This window comes from Marmota marmota, unplaced genomic scaffold (assembly GCF_001458135.2).
Source record: "Marmota marmota marmota unplaced genomic scaffold, marMar, whole genome shotgun sequence".
In the NCBI taxonomy this organism is placed as follows: Eukaryota; Metazoa; Chordata; class Mammalia; order Rodentia; family Sciuridae; genus Marmota; species Marmota marmota.
In genome coordinates this window covers 28,975,136-28,989,898 of record NW_026000108.1, presented here as the reverse complement: position 1 = coordinate 28,989,898, position 14,763 = coordinate 28,975,136, and the positions used below count along the sequence as shown (strand labels likewise).

General features: G+C 42.6%; 1 protein-coding gene across 2 annotated transcripts in view; it reads right to left on the bottom strand.

The window, feature by feature from the left end:
• Window positions 1-14,763, bottom strand: part of CUNH4orf19 (chromosome unknown C4orf19 homolog) — a 174,353-nt gene extending 159,590 nt beyond the window's left edge. For both annotated transcript variants that reach the window (XM_048784315.1, XM_048784317.1), the window contains exon 1: window positions 14,633-14,763. The gene's annotated coding sequence lies outside the window, so the exon portion shown is untranslated. The remainder of the gene's footprint in view (window positions 1-14,632) is intronic.

Here is a 14,763-nt window from a genome sequence, read left to right as displayed (position 1 = left end):
TTCTTGTCTGCTTGACATTCATTTTTCCAAATGTTTTCTGTGAAGTGAATCGTCATGTTTTTCTCTCACAAATTTTTGAAAACTTAGGACTATATTCTGGACATTTTTCTATTATGTCATTATATGTACATCACATTTTTTAATCAGCGTGGAATACCACATTGTTTCTCTAAATTACATGCAACCAATGCATGTTGAAGACATATGACACTTTTCCACTTTTTGTTTTTGATTGTAACAACACTGCAACAAAACTCCTTGCCTACCCAGGTCCTAAAATTTAATCTTTTTACACCTCCTTCACCTTTTGTTTCTAATCAATCACCAGGTCCTGGTGGCCTCACATAATATCTCAAGAACCCATCTGCTTGTCGCCATCTGACTACCTCTACTTTACTCAAGTGGAAAGTCAGACCTTCTTGTGCAGGAGGCCCTTCCCAGACTGCCCACCTCTCTCAGGACCTGCCTTCTCCTTTCCTGTGCTGCAGGCAGAGACACATCTTATCACTCCCCAGGTGAAAACCCTCAGTAGCTTCTCACTGTTCTTATGGGAAAGACCACACTGACCATCAAGTTGTATTGCCCATCATGTGCTGCCCCTCACAGTATGGGACTTTCCTCCCTGTGGGCCATGTTGGAATGTGGAGCTACGTGTTTGCCCTGTCATGGATCCATACCCATCTCCCCGGGAGAGCGTGTCCAGGCCCATTTTGTGCCCCATCTGGCACAGTGCTTGGGTTCCACAGACACTTTTTAATAAAAAAAAACATTTAAACTGCATTCTACCTGCATTAATAGTAAAAACAAAACAAAAACATTTTATGGCACTAGTTTACCAACTGGAATGGGCCCTGCACGGTAAGAACACTTCACAATTTTTTCTTTAATGCAGCTAAACTCATGAAATGAAGGATGAGAAATATATAAAACACCAAAAATGAGGCTGCTATCCTCCAGGGAAATGAGGACCAAGAAACGAGAGCTCTCATTTCTCCATATGCTATAGTTTCCCTCAGTCTTATCACTTACATCATGATCAATTCAGAATCAAGTTCTGCTTTCTCAAAGAGCTCCACTTTTACTTTGTTTCCTCACACTAAGGTCTTGGCACTTCATAATTCCGTGCAAACATTGAATTGCTACTACATGCGACCCCACAGTTCTTTACTCACTTGAAATGTGGTTATATATAAGAAGCATTTAAAACTATCCTCCGGCAGGCTTTTAAGTGGACAATTTCATGATAAGGAAATATGTCTAGTTAGAAATTTAGGGAAAGCCCCACATGTTCAAGCTTGAAAGCTTCTGTTGTTTCATGTGGCTTTATCGCAGGTAAAGGTGAGGTGAGCAGAGAGAGACCTGGGGGGCTTGACACCTCCCCATTCTCTCCTTCCCTCCTGGACCCCATGAAACCGCTTTGGTCCAGACTTGTCATTTTACATTCTAGAAAACTGGAGACTACAGAGGCTGGGAATCACATTTATTAAAATTTACCACATGTAGAATATTCTAGGTAGACATACCTTAGGGGAAGTAGCTAGTGCCCCGGTGCTACTGATAAGGAGACTGAAACCCAAGGAGGTTAGGAGAAATTCCTGAGATGGTGGGGACAGGATTCAAACCTGAGGACAGCCCAGCCCTTATTCCAGTCTCTTCTGGGACAGGCCTGACTCCGAGTGAGTCATGCAAGAAATGTGGTCAACCCAGTGGCTTAGCAATCAGAAAAAATACCACCCCTACCCTCCATTTCTTTTCAGAGGGTTCACATAGAGGAAGCAGACACCAAGCACCTGCACACAGGAGTGGGTAAAGGAATTTAATGGAAACAAACATTCGTATGCTGCTCACAATGATCTGAGTTTGGGAGGATGATCCTGATGACTTCTGACTTACAGGTGTGGGGTATACATGTATCTCACCCAGTCACAGCTGCCTTTGGGGACCCCAGAAACTGCTCTAGAGTTAAATTCTCCAGTTTCTGTTTCTTTGCTTATTCTGCTTTGAACTTGTGTAGTTCACTGTTAAAGGATGACTGCTTGTTAAAGGGTGCAATTTTAGTAATTTTACTTTCCAAAGCTACTGTAGCATTTTTTTTTAAATTACATAAAAGCAACACTCCTTTTGCCTCATTAAATCCTTGAATAGAGGCAAGGTATTTAAAAACAAGCCTCTAGCTCTCTCTAAGCCAGTGAGGTGTGACTTCGGTCTACCTATTTTCAGGTGCACTGCCCCAGAGCCACAGCTTAACTCTGGGTTTTGGCACCAGGAAACACTGGCCTGTTCCTTTGCAGTTAGCAAGTCTGGCATCGGTAGCAGGGCCTGATCTCCTTCTAAGCATGGGATCAGTCTCTGCCCCAGTGGTCTGGGGTTGGGCTCTGCCCGGGGCTGTAGTGTATCCCTGAAGCTTGTATTATATCCAGTCCTGGAACACTTGGCTTTCTTCATCAAAACCAAATCCCAGCGACGATCATAAAACTTGCCCCGTCAAGTTTAAAGGAGAATGTAGATAAATTGTAAACCAGATTTTGACTGTCTATCCAATTATCTCTGTTTTATGATTCTCTGTAGAAATGACTGTATTATTAAATGCATCTGTGACATGCCAGGTGGCTAGCAAACCAGGACTCAAATCCAGGTCGTATGACTTTAGATGCTGGGCTCTCTCAACTTCTCTGCACTGCTTGTCCGTGGCCTCAGTTCCTCAGAGAAAGGAACTGCTTTGAAGTAGTTTAAGTCAAAGAAAAGAACTGAGGCATTGGAGACCTGGGTCTAGCCCTGGGCCTCCTTCCATCCTGTGGGGTGTCCTTCAACAGGGTCCTTCTTCTCTCTAGGCCTTGGTTTTCTTATCCATGAAATGAGGGGTTAGAGTCCATGAAGATTCCTTTAGAGCCATGATTCTACCATCCCCGGACATTTGTAAAGCCTCAGCTTATCTAGTTAAGAAACAAGCTCAAAAAATAGATTTGAACAAAGCCAAACTCTTTTCATCACTCAAAGGAAAAGGATATATAAAAGCTCACATCATTTGAAGTGTAGGGCGCGATCTGTTGCCACTGGGATCAACATGTGGATTCAATGAAATAAGAAAATCAGGTGGAGGAGGAAGTCAGTTTTTTTCATGAGGCATTTTCAAGTTTCCATGAAATAATAACTGCAAAATTGCCAATATAATCTTTCCAGCATCTTTCTGAGTTTAGCACAGTGTATATGACAACAAAACAACAAAAACAAACAAACAAACAAAAACCACACCAAAAACTGATCAGTTAGCTACATTCCTCCAAAGACCAAACAGAAAGTCTACAGAGTGCTTTAGTAGACACAGACAGGACTGGGCTTGGAGTCAGTAGACCTGAGATCATACATGACTGTGTCACATCAAAGTCTCAGTGTCCTTAACTGTGAAAGGGGCATAAGTCCTACTTACACAGATAATGTAGGGTAGTTGGGAAGATCTAATAAACTAAGAAGTACACAAAGAATTGTTTTATTATAATAATTATATGCCATTAAAAAAACTTTCCCACTGGGAATCTATATGTAGCAAAATGAAATTAAACCTCTATCTCTCATCCTGCACAAAAGTCAACTCAAAAAGTAGATCAAGGACTTAGGCACTAGAACAGAGACCCTGCACCTAACAGAAGAAAAAAAATAAGCCCAAATCCTCACCAGGTCAGCTTAGGAACTGAGTTCCTTAACAAGACTCCTAAAGAGCAAGAAGTAAAATCAAACATCAATAAATGGGAGGAATCAAACTAAAAAGCTTTTTCACAGCAAAGGAAACAATTGATAATATAAAGAGAAAGCCTACAGAATAGGAGAAAATCTTTATCAACGTACCTCAGATAAAACACTCATCTCCAGGATATATAAAGAACTCAAAAAACTCAACACCAAAACAAGTCAATAAATGGGCTAAGGAACTGAACAGACACTTCACAGAAGAAATACAATTGAGCAACAAATATATGAAAAAATGTTCAGCATCTCTAGCAATTAGAGAAATGCAAATCAAAACTACACTGAGATTCCATCTCATTCCAGTCAAAATGGCAATCATCAAGAATACAAACAACAACAAATGTTGGCGAGAATGTGGAGAAAAAGTTATACATTGCCGGTGGGACTGCAAATTAGTGCAACCACTCTGGAAAGCCGAATGGAGATTCCTCAGAAAACTTGGAAGGGAACTACCTAGGAGTTATCCCACTCCTAGGTTTATATCCAAAGAACTTAAAATCAGCATACCATGTGATACAGCTGTATCAATGTTTACAGCAGCTCAATTCACAATAACTAAACTGTGGAATCAACCTAGATGCCCTCTAACAGATGAATGGATAAAGTAATTGTGGTATATATACACAGTAGAGTATTACTCAATCTTAAAGAAGAATGAAATTATGGCGTTTACTGGTAAATGGAAGGAGCTGGAGAATATCATGCTAAGCAAAATAAGCCAATCCCAAAGAACCAAAGGCTGAATGTTTTCTCTGATTTGTGGATGCTAATTCACAACATGTAGGGGCTACAGAAGAATACAGGTACTTAGGATTACACAGAGGGGAGTGAAAAGAGGGGAGAGGGTATGGGAATAGGAATGATAGTAGAATGAATTGAACATTATTACCCTATGTGCATGTATGATAACACAACCTGCGTAACTCTACATCATGTACAACCAGAATGAGAAGTTATAATCCATTTATATATGAGGTGTCCAAATGTATTCTACTGTCATATATAACTAATTAGAACAAAAAAAGACAGTATTAAAAAAAAAAACACTTTCCCACTATTTACATAGACATGCAGACTTGGAATAGTAATATTGGAATTACCTCTTCCCAATAGCTGAAAACTGATACAATTTAAATAATGGGAGCAGTTACCTCAAAACAATAAAGCCACCACTACAAAAAGGTATCTTTTCTCAGCAGTAAAGAAAGCAAACATACCCAACCTGAAGGCTGGGAAACACAACTCAGAACCTGGCAGTCCAGGGTCATCTTCTCCTCCTTCTGCTGGATCTTTCCTTAGAATCCAATCTGTCATCAAGCTGGCTGGATGTGCTTTGAGATGCCTCCCCGATTAGACCTTTCTCCTCCATCCCTACCTTAGTCTGAGTTCTCCTGGATGAGTGCAAACCTCACACCTGGGGTCCTTGTGGCCAGTGCCTGTCCTCTCCAGGCCATCTTCAAGGCTGCCCATTAACCTACCTCAAGAACAGTCTTCATTGGGTTCCACAGAATTCTGTCCATCTCACATCCCTTCCTACTCTGTGAACCCCTCCACTTGTCCTTATACCTGTGGAACTAAGTCCAGCCTCTGCTCTTGCCAGTCTCCACGCCTAGAAAGCATTTCCACCCTCCTTTGCCTATGTTAATGCAAATCATCTCCAAGTTCCCTTTAGCACAGGGCTTCTCAGAGGTGCTCATGCATCATCTGGGAGATGAGGTCCTGTTAAAACACATTCTGATGCAGTAGATGGCAGGCAGAATCAAGAGAGCATTTTAAGCTGGGCATGGTGGCACACGCCTGTAATCCCAGCAGTTTGGGAGGCTGAGGCAGAAGGATCATGAGTTCAAATCCAGCTTCAGCAACTTAGCAAGGCCTCAAGCAAGACTCTGTCTCTAAATAAAATATAAAAAAGGGGCTGGGATGTGGCTCAGGGGTTAAGTGTCCCTGGGTTCAATCCCCAGTACTAAGAAAAGAAAGACAACATTCCAACAAGTTCCCTGGTGATCACACTGCTGCTGGTTCATGGACCCCACTTTGAGTAGCAAAGCCTTTTGGCTTAGTAGGGGGAAAAAGGGGGACACAGACATGGGTTTGATTGCTATCTTTGTCAAGTGTGAGATGTTATGGAATAATATCCCTTGTAGAGTGGGAATATTATTACTTTACATAAATGATGTGAGGAGCTTTTGAGATATTAATAAATACTATTCTCTTCAAATCTTTCTCTTGGCTGTCATAAACTCATCATGCTAAGCTTCTCCCATAATCCATCCAGCCCCTTTCTCCTTACCCTGAATCTTACTGCTTCAATAATTTCTGCACATGGACATAAAGTGAATCATATATTCTTTGAAGGGGCAGTCATGTCTGATTTTTTTTCACACATAAGTTTAAAAAGTATTCTCAAAGTTTTTATTTTTCATGCCCAGCTCTGAGCTGAGTGATACTTGGCAATGATGCCACCTTTCACTGTGGCATAATGCAGAGAGGCAGGCTGCACTGAGGTTCTGATATGGTCTTTGGAGTCTGAGATCCAAGGCTGGTTCCATCACTCATGGTGGCATCCCCTGCCTAACCCAGACTAACATGCCTGGGTCTGTTTCCTCACCTGTAACTTCTAGTATTGTGAGAACTAAGTTAGGTGAGTTATGTAGAGTGCTGGGCTGATATGACAGATTTTGAAAATGGCATGATTCTCCACTTCTTTCTGACTCCATGACATTCTCTAATGTGACTATGGAGCCCCGCCCATCAAAAGGTTGGGTCTATTTCTCCATCCCTTAAACCTAAGTTGGCCTCCTGACTTGCTTTTATAGTTGAGACCTCAAGGGACCTTGTTCCCGCTCTCCGTCTTGCAACCATGCAGAACCAACCTGTGAACAGGCCCTGGCTAGCCTGTGAATGATGAGACACAGGCTCAGCAGCTCCCTAGGTGACTCAGCTGATGGTGGGCCAGAACTCAGAGGACAAGATCATTAGACTTGCCCAGCTGAGTCCAGACCAAACTGATGATCCACAGACTCACAAGCTAAATAAATGGTAGTTGTTTTAAGCCATTATGTTTGGGATGGTTTATTTTGCATAGCAACAGATAACTGATCCTGTGTGTGTGTGTGTGTGTGTGTGCACGCGCGCACGTGTGCATACACACACATATACATATATATGCAATTTCACAATGAACAGTGGCTATTATATTTGGGGAAAGGGTACTTAACTGAAAATGGATTTCTCCATACAACTAAAATTTAGGCTTTAATGAGTAGTAGGAAGATGACTGAACTATGAATTGGGACTGTTACAGTCTGGACCTTGTAACTTTTCCAGTGGGCATCTGTATGAACTTAGAGAAATCACTGGACTTCTTTGAGCCAGTTTCCTCATCTATAAACTACAGTGTCATACGAAGTGACTATTAAGGTTCTTTTCAGCTAGAGAAAGGAATAAGGGTTCATTTTTTTCCAGAACACATATTTAACAAATCTGAACCACATTTAACATTTTTCTGTAGAAGAGGTTTTAATCACAGACACCTTCGCTGTCTTGTCTTTGTTGTTGAGCAGTGGTGGTTGTGACTACATACTCCTTGTGCTAGTCACAGATTGAACCTATAACATGGACTTCCTAGTGGTGGACCAGGGACCCATGCAGCCAGGCTTATTAAGAAAGGGACATGAAATCATATCATATAAGTTCTCCTGGGAACCCAGTATGTGTGGCTCTTAACAATAATTTGCAGGTGCAGGTCAACTTCTTCTATTCATTTTTAGGCTGCAGTAAATGTTTTAGTGTTGAGAGCCACAGCCGAAGGGGCCCCAGCAAACTTCCAGCTGCCAGCAAACTTCCAGCTGCCGGCTGATGATTGGCTCACAGCGGCCCCAGCAACATCTAGCTGATTGGCTCCTCTGCGGTGATGCTCATTGGGCTGTTTCCCTGCCCCTTTCAGACCACGGAGCTGCTCATTGGGGGACTTTTTTGGCTCCGCCCACGTGACCCAGCCAATCGGCCTCAAGAGCAGGAGGATTGTGGGAGGTGGAGAGAAGCTTGTGTGGGAGAGAGAGGCTTGTGGAAAGCCGGTGGTGGCAGTTGAGGCTCTGAGGGTTTTTCCTGAGAGGCTGTTTTGTTTGGCGTGTGTGGTTCTAAAAATAAAGTTAGTTTCTTTTGACAAGTGGCTCCTGATTGTGCCCAGCCAGACTGCGGCATTTGGTGGCTCGCACGGGGAGCGACTGAGGGTAAGTGAACTGCTCGCCCCTGAGGGCAGGGCAAGAGGATGGGTAGCCATTTTAAGATTCTTCTTTTGTTATTTTGTTTCACTTTTGTTTTAAGTTGCCTGTCCCTGGAGATGTGTAAGATGGAAGAAAAACCGCTCACATCTGAGGAACAGATAGGGAGAAAGGACGGATGGACATTTCAGGAGGCTATTATAATGATTTTGTGTTGTTCCAATTTTGTTTCACTCTGTTTCAGTTTTGTTAGGCGTTATCTTGTTGGGTTGTATTATAGTAGAAATACGGGATCAGAAATTAGTAAAAAACAAACTGAAAGAGTGTTAAGTAAATTGTTAGAGGAAGGAGGCATCTCAGTAAAATCAAGAACAATCAGGGCATACGTTGATACAATACAAAAATGTAGCCCATGGCTTTTTAAGGAGGAGTTGTTAAATATATCACAATGGAACCATCATGGTGAAGATTTAAAAAGAATAGAAAAGAAAAGCCCAGGGACTCTGCCAGTTGGCACATTGCCATTGTGGACGTTCATATCTTGTTTGCTTAGTCCAAAGCCTTCAGTTCAGACAATGGTAGAGGAAGAAGAAGACATAATGATTCAAGTAAAAGAGAAGGTCTCTCAAGTTAGTCAGACAGAGGAAAAGATTCAAGTAAAAGAGAAGGCCTCTCAAGCTAGTCAGACAGAGAAAGAAAGTGTAAAACAGAAAAAGCCATCAGGGGGAAAGTTACAACAGGAGACTGCTACTAACACCTTTCTATCACCAGAGGGTGTAAGTGTCCAACCAACAGCACCACCTCTACAGGAGACTGCTACTAACACCTTTCTATCACCAGAGGACGTAAGTGTCCAACTAACAAGGCCACCTCCATATGCTGGGAGGTCCCCAACCCCCGCAGTTGATAGTTGGGATCCTGAGACAAGATCTCAAATATTAACATGCCCTGTATTTGAGGCAGGAGGGCAGCGATTTTACCAAGTTTTAAATTTCAAAACAGTGAAGCAGCTAAAAGAGGCTGTAACAACCTATGGTCCTCAAGCACCCTTCACTGTAAGCATGGTCGAATCCATTAACAACTTGAACATGACGCCAGCAGATTGGGCTAATATGTGTAAAGCTGTGCTAAATGGAGGACAATACCTGTTATGGAAGGTTGCCAATGAGGAATTTTGCAAGGAGACGGCTAGGCGAAATGCAGCAGCTGGTTATCCTCAGAGAAATCTAGATATGTTGTTAGGAAAGGGACCTTATGAGGATCAGCAGCAACAAATTGCATATGATCCTGGTGTATATGCACAAATTGCTGTAGATGCAATTAAGGCATGGAAGACTTTACAAGGACATGGAGGTTTACAAGGTCAATTATCTAAGGTAATACAAGGAGCTAATGAACCTTATGCTGAATTTGTAGATAGGCTTATTCAAACAGCTACCAGAGTTTTTGGGAATACAGAACAAGCAATGCCATTACTAAAACACCTGGCTTATGAGCAAGCGAATCGTTGGTGCAGAGATATCATTAGACCATGGAAACATGAAGATTTAAACACATATATTAAATTATGTAGAGACATTAATGAACAAGAGCAAGTCGTGGCAGCTGCAGTAAAACAGGCTTTAGATGCCAGAGACATTAATGAACAAGGGCAAATTGTGGCAGCTGCAGTAAAACAGGCTTTAGATGCCAGGCCAAGAACATGCTACAATTGTGAACAAACAGGACATTTTAAAAGGAATTGCCCCATTGGAGGAGGGTTTAACAAAACTAGGTATCAAAGGAGTAGAATACCAGGTATTTGCCCACGATGCCGTAGAGGGAGACATTGGGCTAATGAATGCCGTTCTCAAACCACCATAGAGGGTACTCCATTATCAAAAAACGAACAAGGACCAGGTGTTTATCCACGATATCGTGGAGAAAGGCATCGGGCTCCATTGCCAAAAAATGGACAGGGGGGCCCAATGCTCCGGGGCCCAAAACCACAAATATACGGAGCACTGGAGGAACCCAGCAACCCCATCAGGGTAGTGCCCAGGACACATTGTCCATCAGATCCCTCATCAGACAAACCAGAGGGAGCGCAGGGTTGGACATCTGCGCCTCCGCCAGAGCAGTACTAACTCCAGAGATGGGAGTTCAAATCATTCCCACAGGGGTGAAAGGACCTCTTCCCAAAGGAACAGTAGGCTTATTATTGGGACGCAGCTCTTCTACTCTAAAAGGACTTATGATAAGTCCTGGGGTAATTGATCCCGATTATGAAGGTGAAATAAAAATTATAGCCAGTTCTCCAAAGGGTATATCAGTAATTTCACCAGGAGATAGAATAGCACAGTTACTAATAATACCCAGCCTACATGATAAATTTTCCAGTCGTACTGTAGAAAGAGGTTCCAAGGGATTAGGCTCCACAGGTGTAGATTGGGCTATGCTTTCTTTAAATTTAGATTCTCGCCCCATGCTAAAACTAAATATTCAAGGACATGAATTTAATGGGCTACTGGATACAGGTGCAGACCTTAGCATCATCTCTCGTCAAGAATGGCCAAAACATTGGCCATTACAACAAGCCACTCAAACGCTTCGAGGCCTAGGAGTGGCGACTAATCCCCATAGAAGTGCAATGGTATTAGATTGGAAGGATCCTGAAGGATGTGAAGGAACTATACAGCCATATGTATTGGATCATCTTCCCGTAAATTTATGGGGACGAGATGTCCTAGATCAATTAGGTTTGACATTAACAAATAACATCAACCAAAATGCACCCACTATTATGACTAGACAAGGTTTTAGGAAAGGAAAAAGATTAGAAAAACAAGAACAAGGTATAGCAGCACCAATACAAATAGATCAAGGAACAGACAGACATGGGTTGGATTTTCAGAAAGGGCCACTGAGACAATAAAAATTACTTGGAAATCAGAAAGACCAGTATGGGTTCCTCAGTGGCCCCTGGCTGGGCACAATCAGGAGCCACTTGTCAAAAGAAACTAACTTTATTTTTAGAACCACACACGCCAAACAAAACAGCCTCTCAGGAAAAACCCTCAGAGCCTCAACTGCCACCAGGCTTTCCACAAGCCTCTCTCTCCCACACAAGCTTCTCTCCACCTCCCACAATCCTCCTGCTCTTGAGGCATATTGGCTGGGTCACGTGGGCGGAGCCAAAAAAAGTCCCCCAATGAGCAGCTCCGTGGTCTGAAAGGGGCAGGGAAACAGCCCAATGAGCATCACCGCAGAGGAGCCAATCAGCTAGATGTTGCTGGGGCCGCTGTGAGCCAATCATCAGCCGGCATTTTAGAGCACTGCAGTTGTTGGCAACTGACCATCAAAAAGAAGGGACACTATTGTATAGCTATAAAGAATCAGATCTTTGCATGTCTTGCAAACGAATGACCAAGATAGGTACTCAATTATCAAACTTGGGGAAGGAATTACCATAAAAATTTTAGAAAATTCAAATTCTTGTTTATCAAATTCTTTGTTTATCAAAAACTTTTTTTTTTTTTTTGCTGTGATGGAAAAAAGCTATGGGGAGAGGCAGAGTAACTATAATCAGCAGAAGAACATTGCACTGAAATGTGGCTTATGTTTATCCACCTTGAATAAAATGTCCTGTCCTTCTGAAATGTCATGTGAATTAATATTTTTTAAAAATGGATTGGTTAATAGTTTCTTGCAGTTAAAATTGTAAAGAGCATTTGTTCCCTAAATAATTTTTTTTTTTTTTAATAATTGACTCACTTCTCTCTCCCCCCCATCATGTGGATTTTTGCAGCATCTGCCTTTGGCATTATTTGTATCTCCCTCCTCTCATTCTTATCACTGCAGCTGAGTGAACTTTCTAGAATAGAGATCTGCTCTGCTTCAAACCCTTCAATGGTGTAAGATTCCTGAAGATAGGGGCTGTGTCCACACTTCTGCCAACTGCCTGTTGTCTCTGTGTCTACACACATGCTGTCTCCAGAGCCAGACCAGAGTTTCATTTAATTCTGGAGAGTCACTTGCACACCTAATAGAAAAGAGCTCACTGCTTGTGGTAAAGTGTGAGGCATGATTATCCCTTTTCTTTTATGTTAATAAACACTCATTGCAACTCAGGAGCATGTTTCTTAGGTGCCTAACATCACTCTGAGTCTGTATTTTGAGTTGTTTTAATTATCTGCTGCATAGCACATGTTCATCATCTCAGTGTTTTAAGTATGTTTTAGGAGAGGATCATTTTGATGGTCTATAATTCTGGAAATTCCAATCTCTGTGAGATGAGGATATTCACAGGTGAAAAGGGTATGAGTAAATGGAAGATGTTAGCATTCAGCATACCCTCTTAAATAGCATTCAGGGATAACTAGAGCAAGAAAGGTTACAAGTTGGATGGATCAGTGGTTAAGAGCAGGTGTTCTAGAAAGAACACAACTGGAGGACCTCTCTGACCTGCAGACAGGTAAAGGCTCTGTGCCTGCCCTCCTCCTAGGATGGATCAATCAATTCTTCCCAATACTTCTTTTCTGGACACCAAGGAAGTCTATCTGTAAACAGCTAATCTGTGTAACGATCAAAAGAAGAAGAAGACATCAAGAAGTAGGTACCATTTAACCAAGACCCCCAAGAACCTAAGATTCAGGGTTATTGGAAAAGGTGTGTAACTAGGAGAATCTGAAGCAGTCAAGGGAGAGGAAACAAGCTCTTAGAAGGTTAGTATTAAATTATTAGAATCTGGAGTTCTTTGCAAGAAGTGAACTCCTCAGGCACCAGGGCAGGGCAGTTCCAGGAGCAAAGCAGATAGCACCTGCTCTGCCCTTCCTTGGCCTGGCACTGGATTCTGGCCAGAGTTTAGCAAGGTGTTTTCCAGACTCAAGAAAGGTGCTGGGTGGGAATTCCAGAGAATCATTCTATTTTCCTAAATATGTGTTTAGTTGACAAGCAAGTTTTTGTTGTTTTAAATTCCAGATATGCAAAAGTTCTTTGGAACATAGTTAAGGTTGGTCATATTTGTCTTTAGACATCATTAAATAGCTAAATCTTTAGAACTACTGATAATGAGGGCTAGGTTGAGGTATGAGACAGACATTTATTTAATGCTTACAGATTAAATAAAGGAGCAAGATCAGAGGATGGACAGAGTGGGCAAGGACAAGAAATAAAATCACACCTCCCCTTCCTGTGTCAGTGTCTGCTCCAATACCCTCAGTGGCCAGTGCAGCTTGGTATTAACTGACTTTTCACACTTCAGAGAAACAGAAATAACCTGGGATCACTGCAACATTATTTTATTTTATTTTTTTCAGTGCTGTGGATTAAACCCAAGCCTTATGCATGCTAGCCAAGTGCTCTGCTACTGAGCTACATCCTCAGCCCTCTTCTTTAATTTTACAACCTCAAATTATTGTTTCACTCATCCATCTCAGGACAGGTACTTTACTACAGAAGGTGTTCCATGGACACTGGCATTTTGATTGAGAAGCTTTAACTGTTACTAAAATATCCTTTTCATAGTATTAACTAGAAGATTAAACGGGAGAAAAAAACTCAGCAAATACAGAATGCATTAGCTTTAAAAACAGCAATCACTTCTACTTCTACTTTTGATTGTTTCTCTTCTCAGTAATTACTCCTCACAATAAATTGGTCACCCAGGACATCCACAAGCCATAGTGAGAAGCACCATCAGTTACTCTCTCCCATAAATGTGTCAGGAAGGAAATAAATACCCTATTTAATGATCTTACCTCCTCATGGAACATTGACTCCTTCTAGATGGGGTAAATATCTATAATTGGACGGAAAACAGAAGGTACTAAGTCACCAAAAGGAGTTTTTGTTTTGATTTTAATGATAATTATGGTGCAGGAGGCTGGGGTTGCATATTGATCTACCTCCTATTATAAGAAAAATTCTTCCGCTGTCATTTTGTGAAAATCTCACCTCATCCAGGCGGCCAAGGTCAAAAGGACCCAAGTGATTCACCTGGGTGACACTTACCTAGTTATTAAATATTTAGCAGTTTGTGACCGTTTAACCGTTTGCACCTGTCACCCTCATTGCACTAGGTGTTCCTTGTAGAGTCGCATCCTCTTCCCTCAACCCCCTGCTCACCCACAACGGACGCCAGCACCCCAAGGCGGGGCAAATCCTGGGACCCAAGGACATTTCAAAGAAACGGTGGCGGCGGTCAAATCCCATTTCCGTTTTATTAAAAAACACTCAGATGCTTAATCATGGGGCGGGAGAAGGGGCCCTAGAAATAAGGGGAAATCTCTTGCAGTTTTTCCGAGCTAAGTTCTCAGGCATTGTTTGAAAGTTCATTAACTAGGGATTTAATTTAAAAAGTTTCCTACAGCCATTTACATGCTGAGCTTTACAAACATCTTGCTCTTTAGTTTTGGGAATTTGTAAAAGTCCTCGCGTCCCCCGTTTTGCCGCTCTCTCCGCGCCTTTGTTAAATTTCGTGATTCCACCCCCCACCCCAAGTCTTCAAAATGCAAACATCCTCAAGGCCCCTCCTCCCCGTCCACCCCCAGGGCCAAAAGAAATCAAGAATAAGTAGGACCCTCGCGAGAAGTCGGGGGGCCCCTGCCCCAAAGCCCATTCCGAAGGAGTGAAGCACTAGCGCTCGCACGGCGGTGCCCGACGCGCTGGAGGGCGACTGTCCCTACCTGGGGCCGGGCGGCTGCGGCTGCTCTGGGGTCGTGGCGCCCATGGCTTCGCTGGCCTTAGGTGGCCGCGCTGGGAAAACGCGAGCGGCTCAGCGGCAACCGGAGCCCGCGGCGCCCGAGCTGCGGACCGG